This window comes from Phocoena sinus, chromosome 17, assembly GCF_008692025.1.
Source record: "Phocoena sinus isolate mPhoSin1 chromosome 17, mPhoSin1.pri, whole genome shotgun sequence".
Lineage (NCBI taxonomy): Eukaryota > Metazoa > Chordata > Mammalia > Artiodactyla > Phocoenidae > Phocoena > Phocoena sinus.
This window is the reverse complement of record NC_045779.1, coordinates 40,332,707-40,351,942: the sequence shown is the minus strand read 5'-3', so window position 1 is coordinate 40,351,942 and position 19,236 is coordinate 40,332,707. Positions and strand designations below refer to the sequence as shown.

The 19,236-nt window shown below is 43.5% G+C and overlaps 1 long non-coding RNA gene across 1 annotated transcript in view; it reads left to right on the top strand.

Moving 5' to 3' along the window:
- LOC116742737 overlaps positions 1–11,677 on the top strand; it is a 58,003-nt gene extending 46,326 nt beyond the window's left edge. The window contains exons 4-5 of the long non-coding RNA XR_004346554.1: positions 4,928–5,100; positions 7,688–11,677. This is a non-coding gene — a long non-coding RNA (uncharacterized LOC116742737). The remainder of the gene's footprint in view (positions 1–4,927; positions 5,101–7,687) is intronic.
- The last annotated feature ends 7,559 nt before the right edge of the window (positions 11,678–19,236 follow it).

Here is a 19,236-nt window from a genome sequence, read left to right as displayed (position 1 = left end):
TCAATGAACCTCGACTTAAATCTCACATCTTATTAAAAAATTAACTTAAAAGGATCATGGGCTTAAATGTAAAACTACAAAGCTTTTAGAAAAGAAAATATCAGAAAAATATCTTTGGGATCCAAGGCTAAGCATAGACTTCTTAGATTTGCCACCAGAAGCATGATCTATAAAAGAAAAAAAGTTGAGTTTCATCTAAATTTAAAACTTTGCTTTGTAAGTATCGTGTTACGAGAATGAAAAGACAACCTTCAGACAGTGAGACAATAAATTTGCAAAGCATACTTCTGACAAAGGAATAGCATCTAGAATACATAAAGATCTCTCAAAATTCAACAGTAAATAATAAAAGAAAGCCAATTAGATTTGGGGGAAAAGGCATGAAGGAACATTTTGCTGAAGAGGATATAGAGATGGTAAATAAGTGTGTGAAAAGATGCTCAACATCACTAGCCATTAGGGAAATGTAAATTAAAACCACAACGAGTTATCACTATACATCTCTCAGAAAATCTAAAATAAAACATAGTGACGGCATTAAAGCTGATCACTTATACATTGCTGGTGGGAAGGTAAAATGGTACAGCCATTTTGGAAAAGCTCGACAGTTTCTTAAATAACTAAAAATGCAACTACCGTATGACCCAGAGTTTCAATCCCAGAGAAATTTTTGCAGAGAAATGGAAACACATTCAAACAAAAGGCTGTACACGAATGTTCAAAGCAGCTTTTCTGGTAGCAGCCCCAAACTGTAAATGACCGAGACGTCCTTCAACAGGTGAACGGCTAAACACACTGTGGTACATTCATATCATGGAATACTTCACAGCAGTAAAAATGAATGAACCATTGATACACACAAGTTGGATGAATCTCCAAGGAGTCATGCTGAGTGAAAAAAGCCAATTCCAAAATGTTACGTATTATATTACTACATTTACATAACATTCTTGAAATGACAAAATTACAGAAATGCAGAATGGATTAGTGATTGCTGAGAGTCGAAGATAAATGGGGGAAGGAGATGCAGGAGGCAAGGGGGCCTGGCTATAAAAGGACTACAGGATGTAGTGATGGTATTGCTCTGTGTCTTGACTGTCTCAATGTCAATATTCTGGTTGTGATCTCGTACTACAGCTCTGCAAGATGTTACCCTTGGGAGAAACTGGGTAAAGGATACAAAGAATCTCTCTGTACTGTTTCTTACAACTAGCACATGAATGTACAATTATCTCAAAATAAAAAGTTTAATTTAAAAAATAAAGCAAAAAACACACCCCTTTATCATCTCACAGGTCAGAAGTCCAAGCATAGCACAACTGGATCTCCTGTTCACGTCTCACCAGGCTGAACCCAAGGTGCCAGCCAGAGCTTGGGGGTCTCATCTGAGGCTTGGGAGTCTTCTTCCAAGTTCAATCAAGAGTTGGCAGAACTCAGTTCCTTGTGGCTCTAGGACTGCTCTCCCATTTCCTGGCTGACTGTCAACCAGGGACCATTCTCAGTTTCCTAGGGCTTTCCTGCTATTTCCTGCTATGTGGCCCTTCCCATATTCCCTCTCATGCTTGGAAGGGCTCAGATCCACTTATGGCCTCATCTGATTAGGTCAGGCCCACCCAGATAATCTCCCTTTTTATTAACTCCAAGTCAATTGATGAGTAGCTTAACCATGGACGTGATAACCCATCACATTCACAGCTTCTGCCTGCACTCAAGGTAAAGGAATTGCACAAGGCATGTACACCAGAGGGCAGGAATCTTGGGACTATCTTAGATTTCTGCCCACCACAGACCATCTTAGCCCCAGTGCTCTGGGTGGGATAGACTGAGGTCTTTGTTGGGACTGCATTGCAGTGCAATTCTCTCTGCTCAGTCCTTCAGCCTTCATTCCCCATAGTCATTGATCCCTAGAGCACTTGCCAATCAATTTTCCGCCTGTGAGTCTGTTTCCCGAGGAACCTGACCTAAGACAGTAGTGCTATACTAGAGGGCATGGAAGACAGATTGATAACATTTTAAAAATCCCTGAGCCAGGTATATGGGAGACTCTACTTAAAAAGGATGTTGACAGAGCTCTGAGGGGGTTATCTCTAGGCTGGCAAGTCAGGAGCACCACATGGGTAATTGTTGACAATGAAAACCAAGTCACTCAATGGTCTGCCTCTAGATTTAGCTTAAACTCAGCTCTCCTTTAACATCATCATCATTACTATGATATCGTATTTATCATACATTGAGAGTTCACTCTGTTTCAGAAACCATGCAAAACATTTCGCCGACCATCTAATGAGCCATTATAGCAGAGTGGTTGAGAGTACCAGGGATTAGACGACTCAGCGTTGAATGCCAGCTTCTCCATTTGATAGCAATATGGCTCCAGTGAGCCCAGCTTTCCAAGGCTCAGTTTCCTCATCTATAAAATAAGGATGGTATCTGTTTTATAGAATAACCCGTCATGTAGAACTCTTAATATGTGCTTGGTACAGAGCAAGCATTCCATAATTGTCAGCCATCTTAAAGCCTCATGTAATTCTTATAACAGCCCCGCATGAGGGTTTATAGCTGAATAAGCTGAGGTTCAGAGAGGTCAAGCAGCCTCCTAGGATCCAACAAACAGCTAAAAGGTGTCAGAGGTAGGATTTAAACCAAACTCCTCCTGACTCTAAGGTCTTAGCCCTTAACCATTATCCTGGCTTGCCTCACTTTGTGGGTATCCACGGGAGCAGTGAAGCCAGCACTGCCTTAAGCACAATGCAGAAAGAAAGAACAAATGAAAAGACACACGCAGAGTCTTAAAATCCCTGGGAAGGAAATGCAGGGGGGAGGGAGTTGCCACTGGTTCACCTGAAGGATGTCAGGCTTCTGAGCCTGAAGCTGTGTGCTGCTACGTGGCTCCCTAAATGGGGTAGTGGAAATCAGAGTCTCTCTTCTCGAGACAGCTAAGCCCTTCAGGAAAATGTTATTACAGGCCCATGATCTCTTATTCAAACATTTTGATTCAGACAGCTCTGAATACCGAAAGGTTTTCATCATTCAGGCCCATGATCTCTTATTCAAACATTTTGATTCAGACAGCTCTGAATACCGAAAGGTTTTCCTCATTCTGACTTGACCCAGATTGACCTGAGCTCCTTGTCGGCTTTGCAGCTTCACGAGGGAATGAACAGTCATGCACTCGCTGCAGACATGTTCGTATGATCATGTCCTGAGGTGTCAGCTACTGAGTTACCTTTCTAAAATCCGAGAAATCCTGAATTTCAGATGAGGGCTTGGGGGCCTTTAATTATTATCTCTGACAATTCTTGCTACTTACCAGAGCAAAGAACACAGACACACCAGATTTCATTCACGGAATGACTTTCATGTAAAGAGCTTTTATCCAAGAGCTCTTCAGAGGATCCCTTGTTCCCCACAAGGAAAAATAACCAGCCCCAGGCCATGCGTACCCATCCAGCTCTACCTGAAAGCAGGCCGGGTACCCTAGGTGGCTGCTGCCCAGTCTACTTCCCAGCACCATGGTTTTCCACTCTGTGTTATAGAATTGTCCTGCATTGTTTTCCCGCCCAGAATGCTGATTCTGGTGTGACTTTGTGTTGTTTCGGGATAAGGGGGTTGAGGTGGAGAGAAAGTCGAGGCTGTGGGTGCAGAAGAGAGACAGGAATCGTGACCCTCCCCAGCCTCCAGTTCCTTTCCTGGGGCCTCTGGGGATAGCAGTCGTTTGCTCACAGTATTTTCCATATAATCCCAAAGTGTAAACTTTACCTATTTTGAATGCATGAATTCCACGCCATCCTTTCTCCTTCTTTACTATTTAAATGAGACAAAATATCCAATGAGATACAGACTTGGTCTTATTTAAAATCACAGGTCTACAGCTGCGAAGGAATAGAGTCCCTATAAGGAATAAATGGGCCGTATCTCAGTATTCCTCCTGAGTCTATTTTCTACCGTTGAAAACCACATGTAGCCACTTTGATGTGGGCTGAATAGGTGGGGCATCATTTTACCACCATTTGTTTAGCTGCACTTTGGCAAATGTCAAGTCCAAGTCTGTGTATTTGGACGAAATGAGGTCAGCAGCCTCCTGATGGGCTTTCTGTCTGGCAGACAGCACCTTACCAGCCTTCTCTCCACTAGGAATTGCGGGACTCCTAGGGAAGCATCAAGTGATTAACATTCCTGGTTGCTTTCGTCTCTTCAGGGTAAATATCAGAGATCAGCCAGTACAGAAGATACTTGCCGCTACTCCAGCTCCAGAGCCCACCCTGAGTGCAAACTCAGTAAAGACTTGGAGCGTTTAAAGGAAAAAACTAAAAATGGTTCTACGTTTGGTCACTTCCAAATTATTCTCATTCTTACGGTCTATCCAGGGCCACGTCTCCTTCATTTCCTTTTCATCAGTTACCTATCTCTGGCCAACAAATGATCACTGGTGATTCCTTTTCCAATACAGGGCTGGGAAGCAATGAGACAGAAAAACAAAATTGTTTTCTTGTTTGAGTTAAATTCAATTTTACAAACAAATTGAGTTTGTGCTAATGGCCAGGTATTCTGCTTGGTACTAGGGATAAAAGGACTGGGGATTACAGTCAAGTGATAGGGAAAAGACCAGTTGATTTCCAATGATGAAAAGTTAGCACAGATGCTACAGGAGATGTGAGAGTCACTCAACTTTGCCTTGGTGGGGGTGGTGGAGGTTCAGGGAAGACTTCCTGGAGGAGGTGACAGCCATTCTAATAAGATGTTACCCAGGCAAATGGGTGAGAAGGGGGTGAAGACATTGTATGCAGAGAATACTTCTCCAAAGGTTCTGAGGTGAGTACATGGCATGAATTATATTACATACAATTTAGTTTCAAATACTTCAGCCTAGACAGAGAGATGTATCTGTTACTTTTTTTTGATCTGTTACTTTTAATTTACCTCCTAGGAGCAATTTGTTAACATCTGAAGTGCCCTGCTCAGGAATACACATTCCAGAGTGTTTGTAAGCTTTGATAGATGCTAACTGGATGTCACACTCCAGAAGCACCTTCTACAAGAGCTTCGACCATCTTTTTTTCCTTTCCAGCTTTATTGAGATATTACTGACTTATAATATACGTAAGTATAAGGTGTACAATGTGATGATTTGATACATGTATATATTACAAAATGATTCCTACAATGAAGTTAGTTAACACCTTAGCCCACTCACATAATTACCATTGTTTTTTGGGGTGATAAAATTTTAAATCTGCTCGATTAACAACTTTCAAATATATAATATGATATGGTTAATTATAGTCACCATGCTGTACATTGGATCCTCCGAATTTATTCATCTTATTGCTGGGAATTTGTACCTTTGACCAACACCTCTTACCTTCCCCACCCCCTGCCCTTGGCAATCATCATTCTATTCTCTATTTGTATGAGTTTGACATTTTTAGATTCCTCATATAAGTGAGAACATAAAATATGTCTTTCTGGGGCTTCCCTGGTGGCGCAGTGGTTGAGAGTCTGCCTGCCGATGCAGGGGAAACAGGTTCGTGTCCCGGGCCGGGAAGATCCCACATGCCACGGAGCGGCTGGGCCCGTGAGTCATGGCCGCTGAGCCTGCGCGTCCGGAGCCTGTGCTCTGCAACGGGAGAGGCCACAACAGTGAGAGGCCCGTGAACCGCAAAAAAAGAAAAAAAAAAGTCTTTCTGTATCTGACTTACTTCACTTAGCATAATGTCCTCAAGGTCCATCTATGCTGTTGCAAAGGCAGGATTTCCTTCTTTTTTATGGGTAAATAATGTTTGTATATATATATATATGATATATATATGTTTGTATATCATATATATCATATATATATTTGTATATCATATATATATCTCATATATGATATATATACACATCTTCTTTATATAGTCACTTTATATGGAAACTTAGGTTGTTTCCATGTCTTGGCTATTGTAAATGATGTTGCAATGAACATGGGGGCACAAATATCTCTTTGAGTTGGAGTTTTCATTTTCTTTGGATATATACCCAGAAGGAAGGCTCCTGGATCATATGATAGTTCTATTTTTTTTTTTTTTTTTTTTTGCAGTACGTGTGCCTCTCACTGTTGTGGCCTCTCCCGTTGCGGAGCACAGGCTCCGGACACGCAGGCTCAGCGGCCATGGCTCACAGACCCAGCCGCTCCGTGGCATGTGGGATCCTCCCAGACCGGGGCACGAACCCGCGTCCCCTGCATCGTCAGGCGGACTCTCAACCACTGCGCCACCAGGGAAGCCCTCTATTTTTAATTTGTGTGTCTTCTTTGGAAAAATGTCTATTCAAGTCCTTTGCCCATTCTTAAATTGGATTGTTTGGTTTTTTGCTATTGAGTTGTATGAGTTATTTCTATATTTTTGATATTAACGCCTTATCAGATAGACAGTTTGCAAATCTTTTCTTCTGTTCCATATTTGGTTTGCAAATATATTCTCCTGTTCTCCTTTGTATTTTGATAATTTTTCCCTTTTTCATGCAAAACCTTTTTAGTTTGATATAGTCTCACTTGGTTGTTTTTGCTTTTGTTGCTAGTGCTTTTTTTTTTTTTTTTTTTGCGGTACGCGGGCCTTTCACTGTTGTGGCCTCTCCCGTTTTGGAGCACAGGCTCCAGACGCACAGGCTCAGCGGCCATGACTCACGGGACCAGCCGCTCCGCTGCATGTGGGATCTTCCCGGACTGGGGCACGAACCTGTGTCCCCTGCATCGGCAGGCGGACTCTCAACCACTGCACCACCAGGGGAGCCCCCTGCTAGTGCTTTTAATGTCATATCCAAAAAAAAAAAAAAAACTTTGCCCAGACCAATGTCAGGGGCTTTCTCCCTATGTTTTCTTCTAGCCATTTCATAGTTTCGGGTCTTGCATTTAAGCTTTTAATCCTCTTTAAGTTAGTTTTTGTGAGTGGTGTAAGATAGGGATCCAATTTCATTCTTCTGCCTGTGATGATCCAGTTTTCCCATCACCATTTATTGGAGAGACTATCCTTTCCCCACTGAGTCTTCTTAGCCTCCTTGTCAAAAACTAGTTGGCCATATATGCGTGGGTTTATTTCTGGGTAGAGTTTCAGCAATCTTTATCTTCCATCCTCACTAGAGAGTTTGTTCATTTGTATAATGGGTTTAGATATAATTTTCATTGTTTAAATGAATGGTGAAAAAGATATGGTGGATAGCTAGAAATACAATACGGGCTCTCCATGGTTACATGAACAGAGTGTAAGAATTTTGCAAGCTCAAGAGCTTAAACCCTTCACAATGGCTCGCCATGCCTAAGATTCCACCTAATCTCTGTGCCTCACTTAACAGATGAGGCTGTTGCCTGATTGTGACTAGTAGCCCAGATGAATTCTGCCACTAGAACATTGTCTCTGTGTCAGACAGAGAGCAAACTTAGGGAAAAAAAGATTGTGCATGTTTGTAGTGCCTGGTTATTAGTAAATCTTTGTATGGATAGCAGAATTTGGTCTGGGTCTTGCTTTCAATGCAACCTACCCCATGCAACCAACCCCTTAGTTGGGCAGTCGTGGTAGAGGAGATCTATAATCCTCAGCTCCCTTTAACAATGGTAGGCTATAGATACCCTGCACAAAAAGCCTAACAATTATAAGGAGCCAAATTGGCTGGAGTCAGCTTCCTACAGCATGATTCCTTTGTTTGTTTTTAACAGCGCTAGCCGTCCTTCACCACTCCAGTGGGGGAGTTATCCAAGGCAGCTCAATTCAACTGAGCGGCAGGAAGGACAGAATCCCATGGAAAGGAGCCAAAGTTCTATCAGGAAGACAGTACCAGTTCTGACAAATCTGGAAGCTGATGCAAGGACAAAAATAACACCACCTGGTGACTGGGAGCTGAGAGCAGGATGGAAAGGGGTGTGAGGCACAGGTTAGCATGATCAAGTCAGGACTGAGGCTGTGACCAGCAGGTGATTGCCAGAGCGCACCTTTGTCATGGTGCCAGAACATATCATGCCTCTTAAAGGAGCCACGTGCAGCTGGACACCAGTCAACTCTCCATAGTCAAGCTTATCACCTATTGCTTCACCACTCACCTCCCCTGAGTACAATGTGTGTCCTGTGTTTCCCATTCAGCTAATGGCATCACCATCCACTTAAGAATCATCTTGGGCATCTCCAATATCATCTTCCCAATTTTAATCAATCATCAAATCTAAAAACTTCTATCAACTAAGTATCTCTTGACCCCATCCCCAGTCGCCTTGGTTCTGGCTCTCAACATCTCTCCGTGGGACCGTTGCTGCCCACACTGCAAGAGGTTCCTCGCCATCTTACTGCTCACAGCATCCCCTTCCTCTCTACCATGGCACAGCTGCCTCTCTGCCCTACATATTAAAACCCTTAGGAGGCACCCCATTGTCCTTAGCAGACCAAATTCCAGAGCATGGCGTATTAGAGCACTTTTATTACAAGTGATAGAAACTTTAGTAGGACTATTTGGGACGAAAGGGGGAAATGTATTGATTTACATAGCTGAATTGTGGGAAATAGACCTGTTGTGTCCCAGATATTTGAATCAGGGGCTTGAATACCATTGGACTTTTTTCTCTTTCTCTGTGTATTGTCAACATTGTCTTTGCCTTTTTCCACAAGCCTGGACCATGACCCCTGGCCCCTTGGAGCTCATATGTACCTAGTTGCTGGTACCACTAGAGTGGGTAAGGCCCCTCTTTTCTTCAATTCCAATTTGAAAATTTCCAGGGAAGAACTCCTACTGGTCTGGCCAGGATGATGGGTCCATCCCTGGTCTAATGAATACTGCTGGGACGGGGAAGGGGAAACCATGATTACAGTACCTGTCCCTGGTTAGGGACAAAGAGCATGATGTACCATCAATATTGATGAAAATGGATGTCCTTAGATAATCTACCAAAGTTCTCTGATAATCTACCAAAGAAAACATGGTCCAAATAATTTTCTTCCTGGCTGGCTGACCCCTAGCAGTATGGTACAGGAGTTAAGCCCTGATGCTCTGGAATAATATAGACGTAGGTTCAAATCCCAGCTCTCCCAGTTCCATTAGTTGTATGACCTTGGGCAATCCAGTGAATCTCAGTTTCCTTATCTGTAAAATGGGGAGGGACACATATATCAAGAGGCCCATGTGAACATTTAAGGAGACAGGCATCGAGAGCACCTAGAATGGAGCCTGGCTCACAGTGGGAACTAGGGGAGCTCTTCCTGCCCACATGAGTGGGCAGCCTTCGGAAGGCAGCAGGGCCTCAGGCCGCTGCCTGCTGCCAGCAGAATGAGATCAGGGTTACTCAGAGGAACAGACTGACCTGATTCACAGCCCTCCAGTGAAGGGACCCATCTGACACCCCAGAGAAGACAGTGCCAGGAAGAGGAGTTGCTTGGTACATCATGTTCTCAGAAGCAAGGATGAGGGGTCCTTTCAGAGCACCCCGTCTCCCTGCCGGAGGAGGACAAGGTCTGAGGGGAGGCACTTCTCCAGCGAGATGCTTATAACGCCGCCAGCCTCGCGGGTTACAGCCTGGAATCATCTCTTTATTAAATAATAATTAAGAGGTAAAGGGAATCTGGGTATAATTACCTGATTTATTAAGCTGCTCAGTCGAAACTGGGAGGCCGTTTTATTTCAGTGGCCTCACTCTTAGGCAATTTTCGTGTTTCTGGAAGCTGCAAGTGGAGTCTCACTTTTGTGGGGGCGCTCAGGCTCAAGGTCGTGTGTCCTCATCCCTCAAGAAGGCTCCAGCCAAGCCTGTGATTCAAAGGGCGAGCCCTCCCCTTTCCTGTTCCGACAGATCTAAATTGGTCTTGGAACAGAACACAAGGAAGGGCGGAGGGACCAGCTGGGCAAGCAGTCAGCTCATTAGCAGCCACTATGGAGGTGTTGAAATGAAGCAAGTTAAAAGCATATTAGTTTAAGTGAGACTTTTCATCAATGAGGGGAGGTGTTTAGGTAGGAAGCAAAAGTAGTCATTTTGTGGTGGGGCATAGTTTGGTAATTAATGGGGAAGTTGTCAGTATAATCTTGAGGGAGTCCCAGGAAATGAAGAAATCTATCTTATTAAGGAAAACCCAGGAGAAAAAGTTATTGGAACGCAGATAATTCACCAGCAAGGTGCTGGTAGCAGGTTTTTATTAGATGCATGAGTTGGGACAGTCTTTCTGCCCCAGCTGTGTTTTGTCTTTGCCCAGACCCACTACTTCTTTTTTTTTTTTAGTTGAAGTATGTTGATTTACAATGTTGTGTTAGTTTCTGGTGTACAGCAAAGTGATTTAGTTTCTCATATATATAAGTTCTTTTTCATATTCTTTCCCATATTAATTTATTACAAGATATTGGCTATAGTTCCCTGGCTATAGTTCCTATACAGTAGGACCTTTGTTGTTGTTGTTTTCTATTTTATATATAGTAGTGTGTGTCTGTTAATCCCAAACTCCTAATTTATCCCTACCCACCTTTTCCCTATGGTAACGGTAAGTTTGTTTTCTATGTCTGTGAGTCTCTGTTTTGTAAATAAGTTCATTTGTATCATATTTTAGATTCCACATGTAAGTGATATCATATGATATTTGTCTTTCTCTGCCGGACGCACCACTTCTCCTAATGGAAATACAGAGAAGAATAGAGAAGGTTGCAGGGGTCGTGAAGCAAACACACGCTTCTTTCTGCTTCTCAGAAGGGCTGGCCAGTGCCTCAGCCATGCTCCTCAGGAACGGGTGGGAAAACGAGCCTACCTGGTGGGCCAGCCAGGTTCCTGCTACCTGAAGCCTTGCCAGGGCTGTGCAGACTCCCAGTGGCTGGAAAAGGAGTCTGAGGGAAAAGTCTTACAAAGGCACCCGTAGCACAGTGGTTGAGGCAGGGCTCTGGGGGCTTCCCTGGTGGCTCAGTGGTTAAGACTCCACCTGGCCAATGCAGGGGACACGGGTTCGAGCCCTGGTCTGGGAAGATCCCACATGCTGTGGAGCAACTAAGCCCGTGTGCCACAACTACTGAACCTGCGCTCTAGAGCCCGTGAGCCGCAACTACTGAGCGCACGCTCCACAACTACTGAAGCCCGCGTGCCTAGAGCCCGTGCTCCACAACAAGAGAAGCCACCGCATCAAAGAGTAGCCCCTGCTCGCCGCAACTAGAGAAAGCCCGCACGCAGCAACAGAGACCCAAGGCAGCCAAAAAAAATAAAAATAAAGTCAGGGCTCTGGAACCAGAATGCCCGCGTTCAGCTTCCTACTCGGGGTCACAGTGGTGTGTGACCTCAGGCCAGCGACTCAAACTTTCTGAGCTTCAGTTTCCTCACGTGTAACGGGGACAATAATTGTGTCTGTCTCATAGGTCCGTTATGATGATTAAATGAGTCATTCCACGGGAAGCATTAACAGCAGTACCTGGCACTTAAGGTCTGCTCAACAAGTGTTAGCTATTATCTAGGACTTTGCTATCCAGTATGGTAACCACTAACCACATGTGGCTATTGAGTGCTAGAAATGTGGCTAGTCTGGCTTGATAGGTGCTGTCGGTACAAAGTACACACAGATTTCAAAGACTTTGTATGAGAAAAAGCGTACAAAATATCTCATTGATCGTTGTTCTGTTGATTAATTGAAGTTGATATTTCAACTGTATGTTGAAATAATAGCATTTTGGAATATACTGGGTTAAATAAATACATCATATAAAAATTAATTTTACTTTCTCCTTTTATTTTTTTTTAATTTTGGTAAAAAACACATAACGCATGACACACGTTTATCATCTTAACTGTTTTTAAGTGTACAGTTCAGTGTGTTAATTATATTCACAAATACAGCTCTCCAGAACTTTTTCATCTGGCAAATCTGTAACTCCATATCCATTAGATAACAACTCCCCTTTTCCTTTTCCCCCCTAATCCTTGACAACCACCATTCTACTTTCTGTTTCTAAGACCCTGACTACTTTAGATACCTCATATAAGTGGAATCATATAGTATTTGTCTTTTTGTAACTGGCTTATTTCACTTAGCCTGGTGTCCTCAAGGTTCACCCATGTTGTAGGATATGATGTGATTTCTTTCCTTTTGAAGGCTGCATAATATCCCATACTTTTGATGTTTTTAAGATATCTGCTAGAAAACTTAGAATTTAATTTGTGACTTGTATTATATGTCTATAGGATGTTGCTAGTTTAGAACCAGTAGCTCTTAACTCCATTAGTCCCAACCCTGTCTTATAACAACTAATTTGTAACACCTCCTTCACTCTCCTGAAATGAAAGTTACAGATAAAATAACTCATCTATATGCATAATGTAAAAAAAAAAAAAGAAATCAATATAATGACCTAACTATAATGTGAAGGATAAAAGAAAAGAATCTACAGGGAAAAAAACGTATTTCAACTTATGGCTAGACATGAGTACTTGAAGACAAAATAATCAGATGCTTGAATACCTATGCAGGATCGCCTTTAATGGGGTCACTATTAATGCAGAGAGCTAACTCAAATTCTAGCAACCATGTGGCTGTCAGAGATGTGATTTTCTGACATGGAACAACTCAGTCAAATGCCAGCAAAACAAAGTACAATTTTTTATTTCCATTCTTGTGAAACTGAGTATACATTTAAATGGCACAAAAGGTATATGTATATATGGAAACCGTGGTTAGATTCTAAGCTCAGAGACCAAAAAATTACTCTGGATACCTCTTGATTTCTAAATATTGCACTGGATATTCATTTAGGTGAAAAATCTATGTACAAGTCCGTATAAGTTGTGCAGAACTGTCTCGTGCAGGGTAGGACATCTTGTATCCCCGTATACCCTGTATGCCTATTGAAGATGGGTGGCCTCGTTCGGTCACTGGAACAACCGAAAACATCCCTTCAGTTCGCCCGTGCTCTGCCTCAGAGGCAGCAGAGGCCCCACCGCAGTGGTACTGTATCGTGAGAGACATAGGATGGTGGTCCCAAAGGTCCAGTGTCCAGCGGACTGCTCTGCTTCCTTGCCTGGAGGTCCCATCTATGATCTTCAGTACCTCAGCGCAAGGCTAGTCCTCTGACCCAGCACCGATCACTCTCCAGCAAGGACAAGGAGCCTAGACCGCAGTCCTTCTAGAACCTCAGACACAACAGACTCAGCATCTTTCCCTTCAAACCCGTGCCCCTACTTGACATCCAGGTTTCAGTGTCACCAAATGCTTTCTCAGGACCAGAAACTTCTTTTCCTCTCCCTCCAACATTACTCCTGACCCTCGCAGGTGGCAGAGTCACGAAAGCCTGTTCTTTCTTTGCCTGTGGTTCTCTCTCATATGCCCCATTTCCAGCTCACTGCCCCTCCCCGGTAGCCAGCTTTCTCGTGGTTCCTCATTGCTCTCCCTGACTCTAAGCTTCACTCCCCCGCAATCCATCCTAACCCTGTATTGCATCTCTATCCAAGCTCCACTCCTTATTAGCTGCCTGTGGGCAAGTGTGTTAGCCTCTATGCAGCTCCTTCATCTATTAAATGGAATCACAACACCTGCCTTGCAGTGCTGTTACAGAGAATAGCTGAGTGTGTGCCTGTAAGACACCAAGCACTGGCCTGGAACATAGGAGGAAATAGACAAGTGCGGTGTCCCTAGACCCCATTTTCTCCTCTTTAGCCTGTTCCTTTTCTCTAGGCACCGAGCCAAGTACTTGCCTATTTCTCACATCATCCCAGCCAGGCAGTTGTCCCAGAAAAGACCACAGTGGGTTAAAACCTCATTAGAAATGGAATGAGATGAAGAAATTTATATTTACTAGAACACAGAAAGAGCACTTTGGATGGGTGGTAAGACTCCCAGGGTACATGAGAAGTTACAACTGAAGGTCACTGAGCGGGTGACCAGGTAACTGACTGCACGGCTTTGGGCTTGCTGGGTGGGGTGGGTGAATTTGGGTGGAGTGGAATTGAAGAGGCGATAGAGACCATGAGCCCTGCCCCTCTTGGTCCTGGACACCCTCTGCAGTGAGTCCTCAGTCTCTCTTCCAGATACACATCAAGCAAATATTTTTAGCTCGTCAATTTGAAGGACCGTCCAACTGATGCCAGCCCAGGGGGCCTTGTCTGGGTGTGGCCACGTCCATACTCAGGCTCCTGTTCCTGGACTGAAGGGCTCACCTGCTCTGGGACGCTTTTCCTGCTCAGTCCATCCATGAGCACCCTTCCTTTCTTGCAATACCCACCAAGCACACTTCTGATAAACTTCTCACTCGTGTTTTGTTTCCCAGTGAAATGATGACCGTCTCACAAGCAGAAGCAGTGCCTTCTCCTTCCTCCCAGTCCCAGGACACAGCTATGCTAAGAGATACACAATAAATGTGATATGAATGAAAGATAAAGATAAATCTTGGCAAACTAAGGAAGAAATTTCAGCATGCAGGGCATGAGAGAGGTTATCAGGCCGTCCTGATGGATGGCTTAGGTGGTGGTCAAGCCCGGTGGTTCCATGGCACCTCATTCATCAAGAGCTTTGTTCTTTCTAACACACATGCTGGGGAATCTCAGAAGGAGATCTCATCCTCCTCTGGGCAGATTTTGCCACATGGTATGAGGGAAGGATCAAAATTAGGTGCAGCCTCTTCAAACTAAAAAGTCGAAGACCACTTCAGAGTACCTTAAGAAGATGGGCTTCATCTATCTAATGGTGCCTATCAACAGCTGAAGAGGAAATCGTTTTGGCATGAAAATCCAAGCATCCATTTAGAGGCCCCCCCACCCCGCCCCGCACACCTTAAAAAATTTAAGAGAAAGAGCTCATTCCTAAAGTTGTTTCTCCTGAATATAGAACCTGCTTGAAACAAAGTTGAACATTTCTGGGGTTCGAGTTCATTGATTCTTCGCGTATACAAATTCAGCACCTTCTTTATTTCTAAGAACAAAGCCTTGTTGAAAAGAAAAAAATCTCTGAAGTGTTCTTGGACATCAAATAATTCTTCAGAGGAAACACTTTGATGAGTTAAGTGTAAATGAGTAAGAAACATACGGGTTAGATTTCTCATGTAATACACATGGATTTCAGAATTAAGAGGAAAAGTATTTTTGGAAAATGTGGTTTGGATTTTAATTCTGCCTACTCCACACTGATGAAGTTGAAGAATATGGATTTTCCCTGTGTCTAGCTCCTCACTTTCAGCCTCAGGCATTAGCCATCATTCTTTCTAAAGTATACAATCAGCTTTCATAAAGACCAGGAAGGATTTTTAAACAGGCAATTCACAGATTACTATATAAGAACCAAAGGTTTTTTGTAACAGATTCTCTTCCCATCAGATGGGTTCTAAAGCATTTTTCAGAAATCTCTCTCTGTTGGCCAGTGCAGCTCACTCACCAGGAGGGACTCTGAGCCCTGTGTTTTGGTGACCTGAAGACACCACCCTCTGGAAACCAACCTCTGTGGCCAGCAATCCCATTTCAAGGATGCCTCTTCCTAGCCTTGGGTAGATGATTTTACCAGTGGTGGCCTTGATTCAACATCGTGCATATACCACGAGTTGAGCCCGATGGAAAATGCTTTCTTTTAGTCAGCACAAACTTTCACACAGTGTAGATAAGAGATTAAGTGGCATTAGGGATGTGAAAGCAGTTGACACCGGATGTGGCACATCGAAGGTGTGCATTATATGCTCGTTCTGTCTGAGAAATCTGAAATATTCTCCTATGACCTCTGACGATGGGAACTGCTCATCCCACGCAGCCCCGTTAAGGGGTGGGCCTGGCTGCATGGACTAGGCAGCTCTGCTTCCCTGCCACTGACCCACCCTGGACAAATGAGTCTCCATCCAGGGGATCTGAAATGGGGTTACAGAGATTTCTATTGTCCGGGAGCTGGGCTGGATGGAATGGAGTGTAAGCCCTAGAACAGCCCCTTTTTTCCTTGTGCACAGAGAGGAAGGGAAATGAAACAAAGGCACAGAGCAAATAGAGATGAGAGGCTTCTCCTCCTTTTCCAAACCAGAGTCAGGTCCTGTCGGCTTGCCTCCCAATGTGGGTCTTTTTTTTCAAACAGCTTTATTGCGATATAATTCACGCATTTAAAGTGTACAATCCAATGGCTTTTAGTGTATTCCCAGATATGTGCAACCATCATCACAGTCAATTTTAGAATATTTTCATCATCCCCAAAAGAATCCCCACAGTTGTTTCCTCTCTTCCCGTCATCCTCTCCCCCTAGCCCTAGGCAACCACTGATCCACTTTCTGTCTCTATAAATCTTCCTATTCTGGACTTACATATGAATGGAGTCATATAATACGTGGCCTTTTGTGACTGGCTTCTTATGTTCAGCATAATGTTTTTTAACGTTTATCCACATCATATCAGGACTTCAATCCTTTTTATGGCTGACTAATATTCTACCATATGGATATACCGTATTTGTTTATCCATCCAACAGTCGCTAGGCTTTTGGGCCATTTCCACCTTTTGGCTATTATGAAGAGCACTCCTATGAACATTCACGTGCCCCAAGTATGTCTTGACCCTGCCTTCTCTCCACCTCTCCTGTCTCCACCTTGGTCTAAACCATCATCTGCAGGAATCCCACCCAGTCTCACCACCACCACCCCCTTCTCCCTCTCCAGTCCGCTCTCCACCTGACCTCCAGAAGGATCTTCTAGAAATACAAATCAGCTGATGTCACTCCCTAGCCTAAAACTCCTCAATGGATTCCCATTGTGTTAGAAAAGAAATCCAAACCCCATTCCATGGTCAACAAGTTTCCATGTGGTCATGTCCACCATTACACACCACTCTTTTCCAGCTGTTATTTCCACCTTGATCACCCTCCTCCAGGTGCATAGCCTTCTCTTACTTCCTTAGCACACCCTTCCCTCTGCCTGGAATTTCATGTGGCTGATACTTCCTTATCCTTCAAGCTGTGGCTTCAGTGTCATTTCCTCAGAGAAGCGATCAGTGATCAACAATGGCGAAGTTGGGCACCCCTTCACCACCTCCTCCATTATATTTTTTCCTACGGCACTTGCTTTTTCCTTCATACAATTTATAAACTTTGGAATTTCTTGTTTATTTGTTTATTACTCATCTTCCCCAGTGTAAACCCTATTTTATTTACAGTTGTATCATTAAGGCCTGGAACAGTGGTGCCTGCTGTTGACAGAATAAATGTGGGTTCTGTAGAGATAAAGAGAAGAACTTTGATTAACTCCATTTTCTGCATCCAGTACTTCCTGAGGCCCCATCTCGGGTACCATGAGACACCCCTGTGTTCTCATAATAAGTTCCTCTTTTTTTGATCTAGTTTGAGTGGCTTCTGTTCCCAACATCTCAACAATCCATGACTAATGACTTTTTCTGTCATTGTTAGGCATGACTTGCTTCTTTGTTCCACACATTTATTTCCCCAAATCTCCCCAGCAAACTTTTCCAAACTCTTAACTTCTGCATCCCTTTAAAAGCATTTCTGTATTTGTATACCCTTGTTCATAGTGGCATTATTCACAGTAGCCCAGAAGTGGAAGCAACCCAAGTGTCCATCGATACATGAATAGATTAACAAAATGTGACTGTCACACACACACACACACACACACACACACTGGAATATTATCCTTAAAAAGGAGGGGAATCCTGAGAATTCCCTGGCAGTCCAGTGCTTAGGACTCTGTGCTTTCACTGCCAAGGGCACAGGTTCAATCCCTGGTTGGGGAACTAAGATCCTGCATGGTATGTGGCACAGCCAAAAAAAAAAAAAGAAGGAAATCCTGTCCTATGCTGCAACATGGATGAATCCTGAGCACTTTATGCTAGTTGAATTAAGCCAGTCACATATGCTTCCATTTATATGAGGCATCTAAAGTAATAAAATTCATAGAAACAGAAAGTAGAACGGTGGTTGCCAGGAGGTAGAGGGAGGAGGAAATGGGGACTTGTTCAATGAGAGTTTTAGTTTTGCAGGATGAAAAATATCTGTTGCACAAAACTGTGAATATACTTAACATTATAAAACTGTACTCTTTAAAATTTTTTTAAAGAATTTATTTGACCGCGTCGGGTCTTAGCTGCAGCACGTGGGATCTTTCCTGGTGGTGCGCGAGCTCTTCATTGCAGCATGCGGGCTCCAGAGTGCGCAGGCTCAGTAGTTGCAGCGCGTGGGCTTAGCTGCCCCGTGGCATGTGGGATATTAGTTCCCTGCCACGGATCGAACCCGTGTCCCCGGCACAGGAAGGGGGATTCTTAACCACTGGACCACTAGGGAAGTCCTCAAAACTGCACTCCTAAAAATGGTTCAGATGGTAAATTTTATGCTATATATTTTTAACCACAATTAAAAAAAAATTACAAAGTTTCTTTACTTCATACTCCTTCCCTTCCTTCTTTTTCTCCCTCCCTTCGTGGTCGAGTATCTCCAAGTCTAGGCCACGGCCCATGATGGGCGAGGCACTAACCAAGGTGCAGGCCCTGTCGGGGATGCTCTCGGGGGCTCAGGGCGTGCCTGACGGACACTTCCTGTTTGCAGAGCACAACAACAAGAGGCAGGGCCATTTCCCAAGTGGCCACAGCTGGAGGCTCACTGGATCTCCAGTGTAGGCTGACTGCACGCCAGGGGTTCCCCATGAGGCTGTCTCAGACCAGCTCTGACTTTGTCATAGATTTTCTGGCCAAGGTTAAATTGCCTCCACTTCCGTGTCTTCACTTTTGCTTATTTCCAGTTGATTCCTCTTTCCCCCCATCATGAATATTGCAAAAACTAGGGTAATAGACTCAAGTAGGCTTTGGAGCATGATAACCAAGAACACTGTTTAGGAGAAAATATTTTTAAATAAGTATGTACAGGAAGAACCAATTCATCCCTAAGGCTCTTACTGTGTAGTCAGAAAACATCTATTTAAGTATTAAGTAGGTTTATGTTCACTCTGACAGCAACAACAAAAATAATATCTATTTATTATACACTTAACTGTTTTTCTAAAGAATTAGAATATTCTATTCATTCGCTCTCATAAAGCTATTATTACAAGAGAGTAACTTGCCCAAGGTCACATGGCCAAGAAGTAGAGCCAAGATTTGAACACATGCCTGTGTGAGTCCAAAGTGTGAGGGTGTGGTCATCAGACCATCATAGACCTCTCTTACTAGTTCATCAACATTTATTAAGTTCCCAATAAGGAAAAATCCCTGAGCTAGGCTGTAATGAGGCCACAAAATAAGAGAGAAAGAACCCATACATAGGGAATGGTCAAAGAATAATTTTTTAAAAGTACACATAGTATCTA